Source organism: Toxorhynchites rutilus, chromosome 2 (assembly GCF_029784135.1).
Source record: "Toxorhynchites rutilus septentrionalis strain SRP chromosome 2, ASM2978413v1, whole genome shotgun sequence".
Classification (NCBI taxonomy): Eukaryota; Metazoa; Arthropoda; class Insecta; order Diptera; family Culicidae; genus Toxorhynchites; species Toxorhynchites rutilus.
This window is the reverse complement of record NC_073745.1, coordinates 175,705,296-175,728,586: the sequence shown is the minus strand read 5'-3', so window position 1 is coordinate 175,728,586 and position 23,291 is coordinate 175,705,296. Positions and strand designations below refer to the sequence as shown.

General features: G+C 42.4%; 2 long non-coding RNA genes across 3 annotated transcripts; one reads left to right on the top strand and one right to left on the bottom strand.

Moving 5' to 3' along the window:
- Positions 1-101: 101 nt before the first annotated feature.
- Positions 102-11,712, top strand: LOC129770467 (uncharacterized). Its single transcript, XR_008742123.1, has 3 exons — positions 102-10,355; positions 10,558-10,638; positions 10,698-11,712. It is a non-coding gene; the product is annotated as an uncharacterized LOC129770467 (long non-coding RNA).
- A 207-nt stretch (positions 11,713-11,919) lies between these two features.
- On the bottom strand, positions 11,920-14,485 carry LOC129768617 (uncharacterized). Of its 2 annotated transcripts, none has more exons than XR_008741697.1 (5): positions 14,355-14,485; positions 13,895-14,288; positions 12,564-13,835; positions 12,108-12,502; positions 11,920-12,029 (listed from the first exon to the last, which is right to left on the bottom strand). It is a non-coding gene; the product is annotated as an uncharacterized LOC129768617 (long non-coding RNA). The 2 variants fall into 2 exon arrangements; XR_008741698.1 differs by having other exon boundaries at positions 12,588-13,835.
- Between the last annotated feature and the right edge of the window lie 8,806 nt (positions 14,486-23,291).

The window sequence follows — 23,291 nt, the reverse complement described above, 5'->3', positions numbered from 1 at the left end:
ATATATATATATATATATATATATATATATATATATATATATATATATATATATATATATATATATATATATATATATAAATATATATATTTAAAGTATACGTTTGTGGTTTAAAAGAAACAATAGTAGAAGAACAAACTAAACGAAACCGAATCGCACAAGGGAAAAGTCGTGCAGAAATAAGCCCTGACGAGGGACCAAACACAACGACGCTGGTTGACCGCGTTAGCTTTCCAGTCATCCACATCGACACCCACGAAGCAGGACTATCAACAAAACAGCAAGTACTGTGTGTCACCATTCACCACACGCTCACCCACAAACAGAATTTCTCAAATAAATACCATCTATTTAAATTCATAACGTTTTTCGAAACAAATTACACAACGCAGCCCTTTGTTTTCCCTTCATTTACTTTTGCACTCGTCATCCAGGTTCAAACGGAACCGCAAGGCTTCGCTCGCCGACAACAGACAGGGTAACCCGTACAGAAGCCTTTGAGTCCAGGTTCGTGAGATTCTGGTTGGAAAGAATCGTGTTTTTTTTATAGAGGTGAGGAACGCTCTTCCAGCCTTATCTGGGAAGGGATAACCCAGACGTCGAGTGGGGATCGCACCCACAAAAATCAAGCCCTCTACTAGTAGTCTCATTCCCCCCGGGACCACATCTAGGCGACTACTTCAGGGGGCGGCTGTGCTCATGCACTTCACGAGTTTTCAACGCTAACTAACGTTGATCCTTACCTTTTTCTCTATATTCTTATTCACCATTCGTTTCTCTCCACTGCGCTTATGACCATTTTGCAGGCATCCATTTACCCGTCGAGACGTGCACCGATTAGGAAGCGCCCTCCAACTTAACGCGCGCCCCGTCATAGTCACCCTCGCAGGATTTCTCTTCCCAACGGAGCGCCGATTAGGTAGTGCCCTCCAACCTGACGCGCACTCCGTCACAGCTACTCTCGTGGGGTATGCACCATTTTGTCGATGGCTTCCTCCATGATGCTCGCTCCTTCGAAATGTTCGCAGTGTTCCTCCATCCAGGCCACGATAAGGCGTTGCCAGGCAGGCATTTTTCTGTTCTTCGCGACAGTATCCGTTTACCTGTCGAGACGTGCACCGATTAGGAAGCGCCCTCCAACTTCACGCGCGCCCCGTCACAGCCACCCTCGCAGGATTTCGCTTCCCAAAGGAGCGCCGATTAGGTAGTGCCCTCCAACATAATGCGCACTCCGTCACAGCAACTCTCGTGAGGTACACCGATTTGGTGACGCCTTCCTAGGCGCTCGCTTCGTCGAAGTCCTCGCAGTATTATTCTTTCCAATCCACCATGAGGCATTGCCAATTTGTCAATCCTTCTCGCCAGCTTACCCGTTGAGACGTGTACCGATTAGGAATTGCCCTCCAACTTGACGTGCAACCCGTCACAGCCACCCTCGCGGGATTTCTCACCTGTCGAGACGTGAACCGATTAGGAAGCGCCCTCCAACGTAACGCGCGCTCCGTCACAGTCACCCTCGCAAGATTTCTCTTCCCAGCGGAGCGCCGATTAGGTAGTGTCCTTCAACATAACGCGGACTCCGTCACGGCCGCTCTCGTGGGGTACTCCGGTGCTTCAGATCTCGCTGTGGTTCATACTTTATAGTCAGGAGTTATCCGCACGCTGGTTGGTCCTCCACTTCCGCTGTAGCTCGGACATGATGTGGACGATTGCACTGTTCACTGCGTTCCAGGTGCACTCCTTACAACACATTCCCTCTACGATATTCCCAGCATGAAGCGTAGGCAGCCCCTCGCGCCTTGTGGTGAATCTTGGACATACAAATACGACGTGTTCCCGTGTTTCCTCCACATCTCCACACTCCGGACAAAGAGGCGATCTTGCATGTCCAAACCGGTGCAGATACTGCCTGAAGCAGCCATGCCCAGACAAAAACTGCGTTAGGTGAAAATTTACCTCTCCATGTTTCCTGTTTACCCAGCCCATTAGTGTCGGTATGAGCCTGTGCGTCCATATGTCGTTTTGAGCCGCACTCCACTCTTGCTGTCACCTAGCCATCGACTCTGTCCTCATGAGCTTCCGGATTCCACTGGTTCCCCTCCTCATATAGTACTTGCTGTCTTCCGCCAAGATGATGTTGATAGGGACCAACCTGGCTATGACGCAGACCGCTTCTGTTGATATGGTTCTGTACGCACTCGCGACTTGCATCGCCATGAGCCGGTACGTACTATTCAGCCTCCTCGTGTTCCGCTGAGTTTCTAACGCCGCGATCCAGGCTGGACCCCCGTATCGTAATGTCGATGAGGAGACACTAGCCAAAAGGTGCCTCTTGCTGCTGCTTGGGTCAAAGTTGTTGGGCATGATTCGTGTCAGTGCATTGATTGCCTTCGTTGCTTTTTTACAAGCGTAGTCGAAGTGACTGTTGAAGTTCAGTCGATCATCGATCTGCACCCCCAGGTATTTTAAGTCTCGCTTCGAGGTTATCGAGTGCTTTCCAATTGTGATTTCTGCACGTTACACCGCCCTGCGGTTGCTGACAATCAGCATTTCCGTCTTGTGGTGGACTATCTGCAGTTTCACACTTTGCATCCACCTTCCGATCATGTCTATCGACTCGGTCGCGAGCATTTCGACCCGTTCCAAGGATTCTCCGGTCACGAGAATAACGATGTCATCCGCGAAGCCAGCAGCGAAGCAGATTCAGTTTTAGTACGCCATCGTACATACTGTTCCAGAGCGATGGACCCAAGATAGAGCCCTGCGGAACTCCAGCCGTAGTTTTAATCTGCGCCTGGCCCGTGTTTGTCTCGTACACCAGCACACGGTTCTCGAAGTAGCTTCTCAGTATTCTACACAGGTAGTCTGGGACTCTCATCGTGGGGAGCGCAGTCGTGATGGCCTCCCAGCTGGCACTATTGAACGCGCTCTTAACGTCGATCATTATCACTGCGTAGTATCGATTTCCTCTGAGCTTCTGTTTGGATGCTCTGTTTGCTCTTTCGACCACTATGCGAATGGCATCTACCGTGGATCTTTCCGAAATCCGAATTGACTATCGGACAGTCCACGAACTCCCTCCGTGCATTCCGTCAGCCTATTCTTTTTCTTTTCTTTTATTTTATTTAATCCATCTGACATCAAATTGTCTTAATGGACCTAACCAAGTCAGTATCAAATACACGCATTGCGAGTGTCAACTTATTCTGAAATAATCATTTAATCTATTCCGAAGCGCATTGCTAGCGAGATTAAAGTCGAAGATGTGAAAAATCCTATTGAATGTAGCAGACATAAACTCCATCGGATCATGCTGGCCATACAAACTATTCCGGAAATCGAGCCTAAGGAAATCACGATGACGTAGGGTGCGTTCTGGAGCATACATGTTTAGATTAGCTAGCAAGAAAGGGAAGTCAATCTCGTTCCTCAGCAGCTTCGTAACAAACATGGCTTGTGCTGCAGATCGCCTGTTTTCCAGAGTATCAATTCGCAGCAGATTACAGCGTTCCTCGTAAGGAGGCAATTCCCTTGGATTCCGCCATGGAAGATTCCTCAAAGCACGACGTACGAACTTTCTTTGTACAGATTCAATGCGCGCTTTCCAAATGCTGGGGAAAGGGCACCATACAACAGAAGCAAATTCCAGGATAGAACGAACCAGCGCACAGTATAGAGATTTCAAGCTAAGCGGATCCTTAAATCCATTGGTTACCTTCAGAACAAAACCGAGCTGCTTGTTTGCCCTGGAGATGATGTCGTTGTAGTGGTAGATGAAAGTGAACTCCTTGTCAAGCATTACACCCAAGTCGCGCACTTGTTGAACCCGCTCGATGGCTTTGCCGGATAACATGTAGGAGAAATTGATGGGATTCCGCTTTCTGGTGAACGATATAACTTGGCATTTCTCGACGCTTAACGTCATACAATTTCGTACACACCACGACTCAAAAATGTTCAGCAAGCTTTGAAGATGATGACAATCATTTATGTCTTCGACAATAACGTAGACCTTAGAATCATCAGCATAGAAGAGTCTCGTTCCACGTGGCAGGATGAAGGACACGTCGTTTATAAATAATGCGAAAAGTAAGGGGCCTAAATTGCTCCCCTGAGGCACTCCAGATATGTTTGTGAACGGCTCGGACTCATGTGACCCTTTTCTCACACACAAAGCTCGATTCTTCAGGTAGGACTCGAACCACTCGACAAAACCAAGGGCTACGCCACATTTCGCTAGTTTTTCGAGAAGGATTTGATGATCAACCCGGTCAAAAGCTGCCTTCAAGTCCAAGTAGACGGCATCCACTTGGTTACCAGCATCCATGGCGCGAATACAACGCGATGAGAACTCAACTAGATTGGTGTTCACGGATCTTTGTGGGTAGAAACCATGCTGATTCGTTGAGATGTGCTGCTTGCAACTAGCAAAAAGCGATTCATTTATAATGATCTCAAACAGCTTCGAGCAGGCGCAAAGAGAAGTAATGCCGCGATAATTTTTAACATCTCGTTTATCTCCTTTCTTGTGGATGGGGAATAGGTACGATTTTTTCCAGCTCGAGGGAAACACACGTTGCTGCAGTGATCGATTAAAAAGTTTCGTCAGCGGAGAGGCCAGTGCAGAACTGCATTTTTTCAACACTGCAGGTGAAATTCCATCCGGGCTTGGAGCATACGAGAATTTAAGCCTTTGAATTGCTTTGACTACATCCTGTTCAGATATTTCGAACATTTCAACGCTATATACATCCCGGGGAGCATCCTGGACAGATAATCTCACCTGTTCAGGTTGAGCTGTATAACTGTTGAAGGCGCGTTTGAACTGTCGTGCAAATAGTTCGCATTTTCCACTGATCGAGTCAGCAGAAAGTTCGTCAAGATACATTGATGTCGGGAGACCTTTTTCATTTCGCTTTGAGTTGACGAACGACCAGAACCGTTTTGGATTCACACGTAGGCTCTCCTCAATACGAATCTTGTATCTGGCATACAAAAATCCATTGTATCTCCTGTACTCATTACTGGTCCGATTGAACTGCAGCTTCGAGTGTTGAGAACGTTGACTGCAGTAGGAACGTAGAGCAGCAGATCGACGACGTTTCAGCAAGCGTAAACGGTTGTTTGACCATGGCGGTTTACACGGAGGAGACTTCAAAGGAACGTGTGCTGTAATCGCCTGAAGTACAGCGTTGGAGAAGAATCCAACTGCTCTATCGGTATCTTGAATCGTGTCCAGAGTATTCCAGTCGACCACGAGTAATGCTGCACATAAATGCTCAAAATTGGCCCGTTTGAAATCGAAACCAGGATCGTTACGTTCTGTTTCGTATGTTACAGCCGTTGGATATGCAACGATTAGCTCGAGTGGAGGATGACGAGGATCAATCCTAGAGAGCGATTCAACGGATTCGCTAATCTGGTAACCAGGTAGCACGATGTCGTTTACGAGGACAAGATCAAGAGTCCTGTTCTCTGCATTCTCCAAGCTGTTAATTTGGGACAAGCCGTGGAAGCAGAAACCATCCAGAAATGAGCAGCTGGCAGCACACGGTCGAGAGCGATCCAGATCAACTGACGCGTAGCCATCCTCGTTAACAGCCCAGTGCACATCACAGAGATTATAATCACCAAACTGCAGTGCAATGTCGTTAGGAGAGAGATTCGAATGGATTGTGCCAATTGAATCGATGTGTTTACGAATAGCAGAGATGTCATTCTTTCTACTTGGAAAATAGAGAACTCCAATACTAACGATTCTATCCATGGATTCAATCCTGATCCAGAGGAAAATAGAGAACTCCAATACTAACGATTCTATCCATGGATTCAATCCTGATCCAGAGCTGTTCAAGCGTAACGTCGACCGGTGTTGGATCTATATAGGAGCTGTATCTAGACGAAACAGCAATAAATACTCCACCACCCGTTGATTTGCGGCTGTTTTGAGCATTGCGATCCGTTCTGTAAACAGAGTAGCCGTTCCCGAAGAGTTGCGACGAATAGATGCAATCATCTAACCAGGTCTCAGTGAGCACAACCATGTCGTAATCAGCATCGCTGATAGTCAGGAAAAAAGCATCGATTTTGGTACGTAATCCACGTTCTGGTAATAGATGCGTAGGCTACTGAAAGGTACAGAAGCATCAGGGGAGTAACCGTTGATTTGTGTGTCATACTTGCCGTATGGAGCAAGCTGGAAAATCCCTTCGCCAGACCCTCTAGCAGGACCGGGACGACTGGTGAGCGCAGGCTGGATGGTCACGACTGCAGAGGGCGGCTCGGGAATTTCCAAAATGCTCGATGACGTGCGTCCCGGTTGAGAAGCCATGTTCAAAGGGCGAGAGGTGGATTTACTTAAGCTGGATGTGCAGGCTGGATGACCATTTTCAGGTGAATCAGAGGCAGAAGGGACTGACAGACAGCGAGGAGTATAAGATCGATGATGAATGTTGGTCCGTTCGACTGAGTCTGATGATGAATGTTGGTCCGTTCGACTGAGTCTGAGTGGTTGTGGGCTCTCTTGGTGCTTTGCAGCATGCATCCCGGTTGAATAATATCCAACGTTGAACGGGAACAGTCTAAATCGTTTTGGTAGTGGATGCGTAGGCTACTGGAAGGTACAGTAGCATCAGGACAGTATTTGTTGATTGGTTTTTTTTTTTTTTTTTTTATCTGTATTACAGTGACTTTCAACTCATTTGGCTGGTTCGTCACTTTTACTTCCATTTTTGGAAGAATGTCGGGAGTGAGAATTGAACTCGTGACCTTTAGCGTGAGAGGCATGGATGTTACCACTACGCCAGATCGCCTCCTTGTTGATTGGTGTGTAGTACTTGCCGAATGAAGCAAGCTGGAAGATCCCTTCGCCAGGCCCTCTAGCAGGACCGGGACGACTGGTGATCGCAGGCTGGATGGTCACGACTGCAGAGGGTGGCTCGGGGATTTCCAAAATGCTCGATGACGTGCGTCCCGCTAGAGAAGCCATGCCTAAAAGGGGAGAGGTGGGACTGGAAGTGCAGGCTGGATGTCCAAGGTCCAAGGTCCAAAGGTCCAAGGTTGAACGGGAACAATTTAAATTAAGCGAGGAGTTTTTGTAAACCCCTGCTCAACTTTCTTATCTTGATTATTTACGAATTCCCGAAAGTAAACTCCGTCTGGCCACGTGTCTGCACTTAGAGCTACCTCACGATACTTTTCATCGACACCAATTTTAAAAGAAATGAACCGCATAGAAGATAAATCAGCATTAGGTTAGTGTAGTTATAATTTAAGCTAGTAATGTAAATCAAGTAGTGTAAATAAAATAGTTGATAAAAGACATTATTCCGTGTGTTGATTCTCACAGTGTTAACGAGTTTTATTTAGCAGCTGATTCAACGAGAGTGGTCGTCAGCGTAGATCAGCGAGTGGAAAGTTTCGCAGCACGCAGCTTTTCATCCAGCTACTTCCCGGCGACTGTGATTGTCGCATGCGTGAGGCATCACCAGCTGTTCAGTTAATCCGAGGAAAGGTCACGAGCATCTTTGCCTCTTCCCCAACCATATACAGTCCACAATCGAACCAAACAGTTGCTATTTATTTACTGCGTGGGGAGGAAAGTACAAAAATGCACAGAACAAATGAATGAGAAAATGGTGATGTTTCAATTTTTTTTTCAATTTGTACCATTATTGAACTAGGGTAATGTACAGCAGAACCAGAACCGTTTTGGATTCACACGTAGGCTCTCCTCAATACGAATCTTGTATCTGGCATACAAAAATCCATTGTATCTCCTGTACTCATTACTGGTCCGATTGAACTACAGCTTCGAGTGTTGAGAACGTTGACTGCAGTAGGAACGTAGAGCAGCAGATCGACGACGTTTCAGCAAGCGTAAACGGTTGTTTGACCATGGCGGTTTACACGGAGGAGACTTCAAAGGAACGTGTGCTGTAATCGCCTGAAGTACAGCGTTGGAGAAGAATCCAACTGCTCTATCGGTATCTTGAATCGTGTCCAGAGTATTCCAGTCGACCACGAGTAATGCTGCACATAAATGCTCAAAATTGGCCCGTTTGAAATCGAAACCAGGATCGTTACGTTCTGTTTCGTATGTTACAGCCGTTGGATATGCAACGATTAGCTCGAGTGGAGGATGACGAGGATCAATCCTAGAGATTTGTACCATTATTGAACTAGGGTAATGTACAGCACCTTAAACACATCTTAGAAAAAATTTTATTGGTATGCTAATCAACAGCAAAAAAATAATAAGTACAATAAAATTGTTTCATGAAAATGTGACATGGTTCCTGAATTCAAAACCTCCATGAGAGACATAAATACGTAAGTACAGGGATATCGTAACGGTGACGGAGCCTATATCCAGGACCAGGATATCTGCCACAACAAGCTGTGTAATGATGTGTGTAATCACACTAAATGATTCACTAGTTGTGCCGGAAACGCTGGTAATGTATATAATAATCAAACCCTAAAGCGGACCTTACACGGTCAACTTTATTGACAATATGATGACATTTGAGAGCATAATGACAGCTGAACATGGCCGACAACGCAGAAATCCGGATTTTCTGATTTTCGGGCATCAATATCGTGACATTTCATATGGATACATGATGTTGACGTTTTACCTCACGGACTTCCAGACTGAGTTGCCAGATTTGCAAGCGGACATTTAATGTTTGTTAGTCTTTTTTGCGATTGCAATTAAAATTTATAAACTTCTGAAATTGTAGCAATCATAAATGAAAGCTTTTGGTTTGGAAAACTGATATAGTAATTTACATTTAATGCGACATGCCGGAGTACCACTCAGTGTCGCATTGGAGGCGATTTGACCTGTAATTGGACATTGAAGATGAGAGTGGTACAGCGTCGACGTCTGGCGGCGAATGTCAATGTGGGGCCATAATTTGGGCCCGAACTCGATGTTTACAAAAATGTCTAACTAAACGTGTCGTATATAGGTCTGTCCAATTAGAAAAATGTCGCATTAAATGTAAATTACTGTACCTAAAATAGCAAAATACAGTACTTTTCGCAATACAAACCAAAACCTCAAAGTAACTGACAATGTGATGGTGAGAGAGTGAATGAAAATTAACAACGTCTTAGGAATGTTTAAAACATTGAACTCGGTCATTCTTTGCGCTAGCGAGCGGGGCAGCCACTTTAGTCTAAGTTGTGTGTTTCTTCACACTCCGCTATAAAATTTGGAGAATGAGAAGATCTGGGAAAATCACAGGTGAAAAAACATCACGTGTTAATTCAAGTTACAGTAGAATCCCGATTATCCGTGAATAGTCGGGATGATTTTTAAACATAGAAACTATGTTTTATCAATACAGAAATAGATACAGATACAGATAATCGGGGTTCTACTGTCATAGTCTTATTTATCGAATAAAAACATTTGCTTGCAGATAATATAATTTGCATATATTTTCACAATCTAAAATAATTTGGCATCCCTGAAACTGAAAGGATCAGTCTGTATTTGTGAAGCGAGTATTATGATGTGTTTTTGAGAAGGAAAAACGAGTTTTAAAGTGTAAATTATGAATGAAAATTAACTTTTCCAAATCAAATTAGTATTCTATGTGAATGCAAATCACTTTTTTTCTGCAAGTGGTGAGAAAATCCCATACAAAAATTGTATCTGAAACTGAAGTTATATAATAATAATAAATTTTAGTAGGAATATCTGAAAATTCATAGAAAATAGGTTAAGTTAGAGTTAGGACTACGCGCTTCAACTAATTAAATAATACCAAGTAGATATTTTCATTCAAATTTTACCAATTGAAAATTGCAATTTAGCCTTCTAATCTGATGGAATCCCAAACTCGAATGTCACCACTAGCCAACGCGGATATTTTCGTTGTCTCGGGTTGAGGGCGATATTGACCGTGTAAGGTGGCAAAATATTGATTGAGGTTAGATCGGATGTCGAAAGCCTAGCTGTCACGATATTGAAGACACTTATTGTCAATCAGTTTGATCGTGTAAGGTGCCCATAAGGACAGGACTGTTGTTGTCACCAATTTGCAGGGCTGCAATCGGCTAAAAACGACCCTAATGAAAATATTTTGACTACACTGGAGGAAAACATTAGTAAATGCAACTACAAAATCTTTAGTAGTTGAAACATTGGTAAAATGTACGCATTTTTCGTAAATATTACCAAAACTTTGTAAAACGGATGTCTTATGCAATACACATCCCTACTAAAGGTTCGTACATTTTACTTCATAGCATGTGTAACCTTGATTGTTTTCATTTCTAGGAACTGTAATGTCCGTACTTCGCAGTCGTCATTCCTCTTGATGAAACAAAGCTATTCGGAGGTAAGTTTATTTTTATTTTTATTAGATTCAAATATATGTAACTTCTGTGTCTCTTCGACGAAAACATATTCTCGACCACAAAGATATCGAGAACTTGTTTTCGCTGCGGAAAAACAAAAGTTCAATTCGTTGTATTGAGATCTTAATACACCGAATCTTATAAAATAAACTTCAACACAATCCTTTCCCTTTTAATTTTCAGCTTCTAATCTTGGATTCAAATTGCACAGTTGACTATTCAATGTATATTAGACTGAACATGTGCAACACAAAGAAATCTCAGGTAACCACATATATTTCATCACAAACCCATATTTATAACTAACCATAATCATACATCAGGAAACGGGAGAGCAAATAATGCGGATGAAATGAACTGCGATCTGGTCCCATCAACTGCCAACTAATCAGTTGTTCCTGTCCTAAAGGATGAAAATGTGCAACAGTAAAAGGAGCAAAACCTTGATGAGTGATAACAACAGTAAAAGGAGCAAAACCTTGATGAGTGATGATGTTTTTTCAAAAAAAAACATATGAGATTGATTCGGTCGAAACTGCGATTAAATCTGCACGAGCAATGTTTAGATGTAGAATGTAGGATGTAGGAAATTACTGTGTAAAAGATAATGTATGATTGAGGACAGCTTTTTAAATAAGAATTAATTATCAACAACATAATGTCATTATCCCTTATCATTATCTCTTACAAATTAAAAACAACGCTTTCACTGATGCTGCTCCAATGGTGGGCCAACATGCCCACCATCCTACAAAAAAATGCCTACCAATTTCCTTTTGTAAGATATACCAATGATTAGTAGGGTAGAAAATGACTAACGAATTGGTAACATTTACAAAAAAAATCGTCATATATACTAAATTTTCCTCTCAGTGTAGTAATCTAGATCGAACAGTCGAATACAAACTTGCGGCTTAAGCGGAAGTTTGGTCAGAAAAGAATTTATAATACAGGTAAACCTGTTTTGTGCGAGGGACTGTGTCCGCACAAAACAGATCGTACACAACTTCACCATTAGCTTTAAAAAAAAATTTCGCTACACAATTTAAAAAAAAATCGTGCCTTGTGGTCCCTCATAAAAAAGCTTCCCAATAAAATAACTCTAATCCTACACTGAGAGGAATCATTAGTAAATATTACTAATTTTTTGGTACATGTTACCAATTCCCGAGTGATTTTCTACCCTACTAATCATTGGTACATTCTACGAAAACAGATTGGTAGGTTTATATGTCAAACGAAACTACGATCCGGACTGTACTACTGGTCCAGTGTTGGATCAATATCAGCTCAATGAAGGTGATTTGTCGGTTCAATAAAGGGCGTTTGTTGATTAACCTTTGGAACGATATCAGTAGAAATGTTGTTTCTCAATTGTAAGAGTTAATCATCAGGGTTAAAATAATATTTTTTTCCTTTTTGTTTTATTTAAAATCCTGTGTTTGATAACATGTTATTTTAATATAATATTTCACTAATAACTTATTCTATATACAATTTCAATAGTTCTACAATAAAAAAAAAGTAAAATATGAAAACAACAATAATAACTCCTTCTACTGCATCGCTGTCTCTAGAGAATGGGGCGCTGATTAGCAGGAAGTTGATGACACCAGTACCCAGTACTCTTAGTTCGTATTTATTCCTCTCGTGCTCTTAAGAAAAAAAGAAATATTAATATATTAATGGTATTAAAAATATAAATTTAAGATTTACAGATTGTGTCTACTTACGATCTTGTCGTGGATATTTAAGAAGAAAACGATTACGTCTCCGACCAGGTATCGCCTACCGAAATCTTCGACCCTGCGCAGGTGTAGTTTACTTGCCCATTTAATTGTGACGCTCTGGAATGCCCCAGAGTTCGAAGAAGGGGGTTCATATAAACTTACATTTGAAATTTTTCGGCAACCATCTATGTGATTTGCTCTTGGTGAGGCAGTGGAAATGTGTCTTCAGTAGGAATTTGGGGCTTGTTTTCTTGTAACAGAACGACTACATTGGATTGAGGGGTCGTGATTGGTCGTATTGAACAATCGGATTCGATATTTGTGCTCATGCTTATATTGTAGCCATCAAAAGCACACGATGGATCATCATTCCCCAACATCGTTTCGGAATTGCAGTCCTGATAAAACAAAAAAAAACTAATCCAAACAGATTGTTAACAAAAAACTACTTTTACAAACCCTCATCAGTCCCACAGTCCGTACCTCAAACTAAAAGTATGTCTGTCTTGACATAACAGCATACGTCTTCTCCGCTAGGTGCGTTCTGATGGTTGCGAAGTTCTGTCTGAATGCTTCCGCCGCAAGGGGCTCATTCGTCTCACCAGTTTGTTGGTCCGAATTGTATCCATAGATCAACAGCTTTCTGATAGTCGCCATAGCCGTATATGCTGTACGGAACTGAATGGGAGCTACGATGGTTTTCGTTGTCTTTGTTTAACTTTGTTGAATTCGCTCTTTGTCTCACAAGTTGTGAGTGCTCTCGACCAGCAGATCGCCGAATTCTTCCATCTTAGGGTTCAATATCGCAGACAGAAACGCGGAAACCAAAATAAAATTGACAACTTAGCTTCGACGAGCAGCTCATCACCGGAAAAAAAACATTCAAGTTAGATTAAAATCAAACATGCATTGGCTCTCCATTGAACATAAACCGTATCACCGAGACGCTGAGATTTAGCGTGCAATTCCATTCCTTTTGCGATGAATAGTTTTGTCACGTCCGGAATCATGAGTATGCAAATTATTACCAACGTCATTTTCGGCCCATTTTTACATCCTCAACATATTCAGCAGTATTGGCCCAATTAATTCGCAAACGCGGTGTCATGTTTGTGCACGTTTGTCCGTTATGGTCCATAGTAATTTCAAAGTAACACTTCTGGTACACCCCAGATTCCTCAACACGATGAACGAGGATATTAGGATTACCGACCAACCAACCATACCGACCATTACCAACGCACAGTGAACACAACACATGCAAAATCATCGGAGCACGATTATGGTTCTCGAGAGGCGAGATATTTACAAATCGATCCGGAGTCCTTACTAGATGCTTGCGTTCCAAGATGGGGGATGAGCCAATTAAAATGATTTGAGTTAGCAAACTGAGTTTTCCTTGATGACAACCGCTAGTAGTTGGAACAGATATCCGGATATCGACTCCCAACTTTTTCATCACTAGTCAGGAGGAAATCATGAAACCTAGTGACGATATGACATTGATTTTGTCGATGCTTTCCAGTATCAAATTCAACACTCTCCTCCTGGAACAGATCCTGATGATTGCACAGAGCACGTAGTCGGTTCTGACGTTCTTCATGTTCCATGTCATCCTCCGGTTGAGAAAAGCAGTTGATTGGATCTTCCTGACACATCATTATCACGCAGAGGTTATCAGTTTGTAGAAAAAACGAATGACGACACTTTTCCTAGAGAGTTTCGATACATCTGGAAAACGAATGAAAAGATGATCGAAAAATCTACTTTCGTTCATCGGAAGGCCATACCTTGTAAATTTTATGAGCAAATGACTATACTTGCGGTAGCGTAGCTTGCTCCTCCTTCATTGATTCTTGCCTGCACCTGAGCCTGATAGGGATTTTCGATGCTCCAGTGAAGAAACAGAAGAGCTATTCGTGCTGGAATCAGCTGCACTTGTTGATTCGCTGGTCGCTGCCGTTGGTCGACGAAAAGATACGCTCATTTGATACCGTTTGCACGGACCGATGGTGAATCGTTGTTGGTTATTGGTTCTTCCTTTCCCTAGTTTGTATCGCCAAATATTAGCATCGAATCATGGCTGTTGTAAAATGTTCGTTTACGATTGATCGCAAATGGAAATGCTTCTATCAGTAGTAGAATAGAAGAAACGTCGTCCAAAATGAGTATATTTCGGAATATCTAGAATTTACCAACATAGAGAAAACATTAGATAAGAACGGAAACATAACAAAAACAAATGCTTACCTCCGAATTGCTTCGCTTCCACAAAAAAATGGCGATTACGAAGTGCGCACTTCACAGTCGCTAGGAATGAAAACATTGAAGGTTACAAATGGCATGAAGTAAAATGTACGAATCTCTGGTAGGGATGTACATTACATCTGAGATCAGTTTTACCGGATTTTGGTAATATGTACAAAAAATTTGTACATTTTACCAATGTTTCAACTACTAAAGATTTGGTAGCTTCATTTACTAATGTTTGTCTCCAGTGTAATGATACCGTTCGTGATCACCGTTCGATTTTTGTTTTCCTGCTGTAAATTTCTGTACATGGGCGTCTTTTCGTTTGCACGTGGCTGTGGTGTGCTTTCAGCTGCATGTCGGAACTTGTTACTATTAGAAATCATGCCAGGCACAGCATTTGATGTAATCATGGGAATGGGAAGGGGATGCTAGTGGAAAATATAGTTGAAAACTGGCTCTTTTTGCACTGTCAATTGCGAACAAACGATAACTTTCACTTTCGAATGAATAAGATTCTAATGATTCAGGATCGTGGAAGCGTGGGAACGTAGACGTACGTTAGGATTGAAAAATTAAAAGACACGTTATATTCTATTTTCATTTTTTCCACTCTAATAAACGGCCCACTCACCTGCGCAGATAATAAAACCAAATCATCATTTCCTCCAGTATTCTCCTACTAATACCGTGAAACAAACTAATCGGTGACACTATATCGAAGCCATTTTCAGTCACATCGGGGATTCCCCAGGGCAGCCACATGGGACCTTTCCTATTTTGACGTAGGACTACGTCTAACCGGAAGATATAGGGGGTGAAATGGAAATTTAGGCACTGAACAAGTAGGAAAAAATGCAAGATTTGGAACGCTTATTACTCGAGCATTTCTCAATAGATCGCAAAGGTTTTTGCATCAATTGATAGGAAATATATCTACGCATCTATCATAACGAATAACATTTCATTTTTCTTGAGATAAATAATTGAATAATTGTGAAATATCAAGCATTGTCAAAATGTACTATGTGCCCATTTTTGATTGGTCCATTTTGTGCTCCTCAAATCGTACCGACCAAAACGGGCAACCAGAGCAGCAGCGAAATAGAATGAAGCACGATTGGAAAGGAAAAAGAAAAAAATGAACGAAACATTGGTCGCAGTCTCACATGCGTAATTCTCGAGCCAGCCAGTCAGCTTAAAAATCCCCGCTCCGCTGCCGTAACGATCATTCTCATTCAAACCGTACACCACATCGGTTCGCATCACAACACATCAACAAACCAACCCAAGCAGCCATGTCTGGACATGGTAAAGGAGGAAAAGTGAAGGGAAAGGCAAAATCCCGCTCGAACCGTGTTGATCTGGAGTTCCCCGCAAGGGTAGCTAGGCCGAGCGCGTTAGTTTCGGCCGCCGAAGTGATCGAGTTAGCTGGCAAAGCTGCTCGCGACGATAAGAAAACCCGTATTCGGAACAGAACACATTCGGTTCGGTGGACATCAAGACAACAGGCAGTTGCAGCGAGTGGCGAGTGGCAAACGCAATCGCAAAACGGCATCAGGTAGCAGAAGAAAAAATTTTGTTCTTTATACAAACTGCTTTGGTGGCAAATCCAGAACAAGGCGGCATCGAGGGCGTTCGAAATGGTTTTTTTTCAAAACCACGAGTACAAAGTTTTCTAAATTGGAACCATTCCATAAAACAAGGCGCTTTTCAGGGCCATTAAACCTTCAAAAAAAGAGTTTAGGAAATACAGTTCAATGCTTTCTAAAACATTATCCAAAATAATAATAAAACACAAATTGATTTTTTCTTAATTTGTTTGCCAGGATCTGATGAGTATGTGAATTTGGCAGTTGTTCTGAGCTTATTGATAGTTGGGGACTTTCCTGATTATTCAATTTTCACCAATTCTTTAATTGTTTCCAGATTGAAAGTACAGTAATTTACAATTAGTTCGACATTTGGCTAATTGGACGGACATGTAATGCGACTTATTTAGTTGGACATTTGTGAACATAGAGATCCAAATTATGACCCCACATTGAAAGTCGACACTGTCCACTGTCATCGCAAATGTTCCATTACAGGTTAAAATCGCCTCCAATGCGACACTGAGTGGCGCTTCGGCACGTCGCATTGAATGTAATTTACTGTACAACATGTCACAAAGCTGGATGGGAAGAAATTTTCCAACTGTGAAAGCTGTGGCGAGTGGTAACAAATCGCTTAACAGGAAGGTTTAGCCGAACAAGATGGAGATATCGAGTGATAACGAAACAATAAACTCTTTAGATTGAAGATAATTTTGTGATCCTGAAAAGGACCCTTTTTAGCCTGCATGTGAATCCAACGAGCGAACAAATCGTAATAAATGTATTTTTTTGCAATCGCTCCCTTTTAACGCTTATTCGTTCGTCTCGTTGGACTCGCCCCTCTGGCTGAGTCGGCCGATTTGTCTCTATCCTGTGAGTGTGTACCGCTAGAGTATAAAACACGCGGACCCCAAAAAAATATCTTATTTTCTTTCAAACCGTAAACCCGTGTGGTTGTACGGCATCGGCATCGTGGACGTAACAAAGGAGGACAAGTTAAGGAAAGGCAAAGTCTCACTCGAACCGTGCAGGTCTCCAGTTCCCTGTTGGTCGCATTCACTGATTGCTCCGCAAGGGTAACTAGGCCGAACGGATTGGTGCCGGAGCACCAGTATACCTAAAAGCGATTATAGAGTTTCGGCCGTCGGAGTGCTCGAGTTGGCTTACAAAGCTGCTCACGACAAGTGGCAAAGTGTTTCTCCGGCACGTCGCATTAAATGTAATTTACTGAACAATATGTCACAAGCTGGATGGGAATAAATTTTCCAACTGTGAAAGCTGTGGCGAGTGGCAAACGCAATAGCTAAACAGGAAGGTTTAACCGAACAAGATGGGAATATCGAGTGATAACAAAAACACAACACCAAAGGTTCTTTTCAGAACCATCAACATATTCATAAAGAGTAAACAGTAAACTAATCCATTTTTCAGGTAGATAGGTAGGTATTCACGTAGGAGAAGGAAATAAAACAATATATTTAAAATATATATTTAACAAAAGCTGTCCCCTTTGTATAGTCCTACGTCACTCCGGTTATGTCCCCGACATTACCCACCCGACTTTTGACGTAGGACTACGTCTAACCGGAAGATATAGGGAGTGAAATGAAAATCTAGGCACTGAACAAGTAGGAAAAAATGCAAGATTTGGAACGCTTATAACTCGAGCATTTCTCAATAGATCGCAAAGTTTTTTGCATCAATTGATAGGAAATATATCTACGCATCTATCATAACGAATAACATTTCATTTTTCTTGAGATAAATAATTGAATAATTGTGAAATATCAAGCATTGTCCAAATGAACTATGTGCCCATTTTTGATTGGTCCATTTTGTGCTCCTCAAATCGTACCGACCAAAACGGGCAACCAGAGCAGCAGCGAAATACAATGAAGCACGATTGGAAAGGAAAAAGAAAAAAATGAACGAATCATTGGTCGCAGTCTCACACACGCGTAATTCTCGAGTCAACCAGTCAGTTTAAAATCCCCGCTCCGCTGCCGTAACGATCATTCTCATCCAAACCGTACACCACATCGTTTCGCATCCCATCATATCAGCAAACCAACGCAAGCAGCCATGTCTGGACATGAGAAAGGAGGAAAAGTGAAGGGAAAGGCAAAATCCCGCTCGAACCGTGTTGTTCGCAGTTCCCCGTAGGTGTATTCGCCAATTGTTCCGCAAGGGTAGCTAGGCGCGTTAGTACCAGTGCACCAGTCCACCTAGCCGCCGTTATATAGTTTCGGCCGCCGAAGTGATCGAGTTGGCTGGCAAAGCTGCTCGCGACGATAAGAAAACCCGCATTCAGAACAAAACACATTCGGATCGGTGGACATCAAGACAACAGGCAGTTGCAGCGAGTGACGAGTGGCATTCGCAAAAGGGCAGCAGGTAGCAGAAGAAAAAAGTTTGTTCTTTATACAAACTGCTTTGGTGGCAAATCCAGAACAAGGCGGCATCGAGGGCGTTCGAAATGGTTTTTTTTCAAAACCACGAGTACTAAGTTTTCTAAATTGGAACCATTCCATAAAACAAGGCGCTTATCAGGGCCATTAAACCTTCCAAAAAACAGTTTACGAAATACAGTTCAATGCTTTCTAAAACATTATCCAAAATAATAATAAAACACAAATTGATTTTTTCATAATTTGTTTTCCAGGATATGATGAGTATGAGAATTTGGCAGTTGTTCTGAGCTTATTGATGGTTGGGGAATTTTCCGATTATTCAATTTTCACCAATTCTTAAATTATTTCTAGATTGAAAGTACAGTCGACATTTAGCTAATTGGACGGACCTGTAATGCGACATATTTATTTGGACATTTTTGTAAACATAGAGTTCGGATTCCAAATTATGATCCCACATTGAAAGTCGACACTGTACCACTGTCATCGCAAATGTTCAATTACAGGTTAAAATCGCCTCCAATGCGACACTGAGTGCTGCTTCGGCACGTCACATTAAATATAATTTACTGTACAACATGTCACAAGCTGGATAGGAAGAAATTTTCCAACTGTGAAAGCTGTGACGAGTGGCAAACGCAATCGCTAAACAGGAAGGTTTAGCCGAACAAGATGGGGATATCGAGTGATAACAAAACAATAAACTCTTTAGATTAAAGATAATTTTGTGATCCTGAAAAAGACCCTTTTTAGGCTGCATGTGAATCCAACGAGCGAACACATCGTAATGAATGTATTTTTTTGCAATCGTTGCCTTTTAACGCTCATTCGTTCGTCTCGTTGGACTCGCCCCTTTGGTTGAGTATGCCGATTTGTCTCTATCCTGTGAGCGTGTACCGCTAGAGTACAAACATACTGATTTTAACCTCCGACCGAGAAGGTCGTTCTTTTTTTCAGCTTGGCATTTTGAATTCCTGGACAGTGGACTAGGACGTCTCTCGTTGGCGAGTTTTGAAGGAGCATCGTTTTGATTATTGCAGCGCGGCAGCAGAAGAAGAAGAAGCAGATAGCAACGGCTAGTTTCGACCGTTAGGAGCGGGCGCTTGCTGGCAAACCGGAAAAGCGCGCGCTTTTCGGCGTCACCAACGCCACGCCCCCTTTTTTCTTTTGGGCAGTGTTGGCAGTTTATTTGTAGCGAGTAGTGATCTTAAATTAAAATATAATTTAAAAAGAAGACGTGCGCATACGGACAGTGAAGTGACTGGTGAAAAACAATTTCAATAGCTTATTCGCGATATTGGTGGTTTTTCAAGTGCTTGTATAAAAAGTAGTATTTTCTGGGAACATATCCCCAAGTGTCAAGCCCCCACAAGAATTATTCAGTGCTTTAGTGCAAAGATAAACCCACTTGTCGGCTATACCTAGGGTGTAGCCAGACAACAAAATGGCTTCCAGTAGCTCCGGGCCTCCTAAAGGCCGGGCTACAAACCTGTACGAAAGGAAACCTACCCAACGTACCTCTCCAAAGTGGGCCGACCCACTCAACGGCAATTTGCAGATTCTGCTCCTTCGTGCAACAGGAGAGAACGTGATCCCTTCCAATCCGTTCATAGTCAGTAAAACTATCTCCAACGTTGCGGGGGATAAATTTAACAGCGCGAGACCACAACGAGACGAAAAAAAGAGGACGCATTATATTCTTACAACCAAGGACAAGGATATTATTGGTAAGCTCCTTTCAATAACTAAATTGATAGATGAAACCCCTGTTGAAGTTATCTTTCACCCAACATTAAATCAACGCAAATGCGTTGTCACTTGCCGTGATGTCATTGACATCAAAGAATCCGAACTGGTTACTGAGCTTTCCGATCAAGGTGTGATCGATGTCAAGCGTATTACCAGGAAGGATAACAACATCGTTGTCCCAACGGCAACTCTAATTTTGACCATTCGTGGAACGGTTGTTCCCGATTTCATTTATTTCGGGTTCATTCGAGTCGGGACTAGAAACTTCTATCCTAATCCCATGCAATGCTACAAATGCTACAAATTTGGGCATACGACCAAACGATGCAAACGCGAAAATCCGCTTTGCAGAAACTGCGGTCAAGAACACCAGGAACAACAAACAGAAGCAATCAAAGTATGCAATGCTTCAGCTTTTTGTGTCAACTGCCAAGGGAACCACTCCTCTTCCAGTAGGAATTGTCCCGTATGGCAAAATGAAAATAAAATTACCAGAAAAAGAATCGATAATGGAATTTCATACAAAGAGGCAAAGGAACAGTTTCAACTTCAAAACAATGGCTCTTCATTCGCAAGTGTTCTGCAAAACAGACTCACCAACTTGCAAAAGCCAGCACCCACATGTAACTGCAAATGTAACTGCGCCTCGGCCGCTTCGGCCACTTTTAGCCGCGAAAGCACCCCCCCCCCAATTGACACCACATTCGATACAACCATGACAGATTCAACAACTGGTAGTTCATCAACTGAATCTGAAAACGAATCAGTTGTCTCTATGGATACGTCTGATGTTCCAAACAAAAACAAAAACAAAAGAAAAATAACTAAAGGATCATCTTCAGAGTCAGATCAAAAATCTGAAGATGAAACCCTAACTAACAAAGACAAGAAAAGAACAAGAAATGAACAAAAACAGACACCAACAACAAATAACAATACAACCCCAACAGAAAACAACAACAGCAACAACAACACACATCAAACAAAAAACAACTATAACAACAACAGCAACGCACATTCAACAAAAAACAACACAAACACAACAAACACTCCAAAGATTTCTACACCAAACAAAAACAACACCAATACCTCAAAGAAAGCTTCTCTTTCCAAGGGTAAAGGACCATCGAACTAATTCTCTTTGAATAGTTCAAACATACACACAATTAAGACTTAGGAATTTGAGTTAAAAACACCAACACATTCACTCCAACACAGAAATTCGGGATACAATGGAACATCAGAAGTATCCGACAAAATATTCTAGAATTGAAAATGCTTATTTCGAACTCTAATCCCACAGTCATAGCCCTTCAAGAAACTATGACACCAAATAATTTCAATAAACACTTCATCTCAAAATATATCACATATTTCAAAGAGGGTCATGATCTTCTTCCCATTACCACCGACCTTCAGGCAGTGGTAGTGCGCATTAAACACCCCTTTCCAATCACCGTCGTTAGCATCTACATCACTAATGATTCCGATCCGAACACTCTACGCGGCCAACTGGACCATCTGTTCGCCCAACTTCCCGCCCCAATCATGCTTATGGGTGATTTCAACGCCCACTCATACGCCTGGGGAGGTGCGTACCTCGATCGAAAAGGATCCATCATTGAGGATTTCATATCCGACCATTCTCTTCTCCTTCTTAACAACGGCCAACACACCAGAATCCATTATTCTGGTACTACTTCAGCCATCAATCTCACTATAGTATCAGACAAAATCTCTTCAAGACTTTCTTGGAACATCCACGATGATACTTGCGGAAGCGATCATTTTCCAATCTTCACTTCCTTCGGCCAAACTTCTCCATAGTTTTCAACAAGGCCAAGATGGAAATTTGAATACGCTGACTGGGCTGGCTATCAGTTTGACATTAAAAACCGCCTCTCCGCTAAACGAGATTGGACAGCCGAGGAATTCTCCAAAGTTGTCCTAGAAGTTGCAATGGTGCACATCCCCAGAACCAGTGGCATTCCTGGCAGGAAATGCGTCCCATGGTGGTCACCTGAGGTGAAGGCAGCGATCAAAGGTCGACATAAGGCCCTTCGCAAATTAAGAAAGGCCAATCCGGACAGCTCACTGAGGCCCACTCTGCTTACAGAGTTCCAAAGGGCTCGCAAAGAAGCTAAGACTATTATCAACACAGCCAAACACAACTGTTGGGTTAAATTCGTCAGCGAAATTAATCCCAACGCGTCAACAAAGGAGTTATGGAGTAAGATTGGCAGGCTTCATGGCAAGAAAAGGAGTAAAGAATATAATCTTCTAATTAACGGTCAATAAACCAATGACCGGAAAATCATCGCCGACGAGTTTGGAGATTTCTTTGCATCCGCCTCCTCCAATCAAAACTACGACCAAACCTTTCTAACCCATAAAACGGAATGCGAAAGAATTCCCATCGATTTTCATACCGATGTGGAATTTGACTTCAACAAAAACCTCTCCCTCAAAGAGCTTGATTGGGTACTGAACAAAGTCAAACAAGGATCCACAGGACCTGATGACATCAGCTACCCTATGCTTAAGAATCTACCCCATCTCGGGAAAAAAGCACTTCTGAAGCTCCTCAACAAAGTCTGGGACAGTGGAACCCTCCCCAGTTGCTGGAAAGAGGGTTTAATGATCTGTATCCCGAAACCAGACATGAACAACCATCTTCTTGACAATTTCCGCCCCATCACTCTCCTAAGTTGTGTTGGGAAAGTCATGGAAAAAATGATCAATCGACACTTAACGACTTTTCTAGAGTCAAATAAGCTGATTGATCCTAGACAATTCGCCTTCCGTGCGGGAAAAGGTACAGAAGATTGCCTTGTAGCAATCGAAAAAATCCTAGACGAAAAATCCTATCCAAGGCCTTCGATCGGGCATGGAGGTACCCAGTGCTGAAAAGCCTTTTCGACTGGGGGATTCGTGGGCGGTTAGGTCTATTCATTAAAGTTTTCTAGAAAACCGGTCTTTCAAAACCGTTATTAACAACCACCAATCTTCTCTAAAAATCCCAGAAAACGGCTTCCCCCAAGGCTCAGCACTTTCACCAACCCTCTTCAACATTGCCATGCAATCTCTATTCGAGATTATCCCGGACCATATAAAGATCATAGTCTATGCAGATGACATCACTCTTATCTCTACGAGCTGCTTCGGCTTAGTTCAGAGAAAGA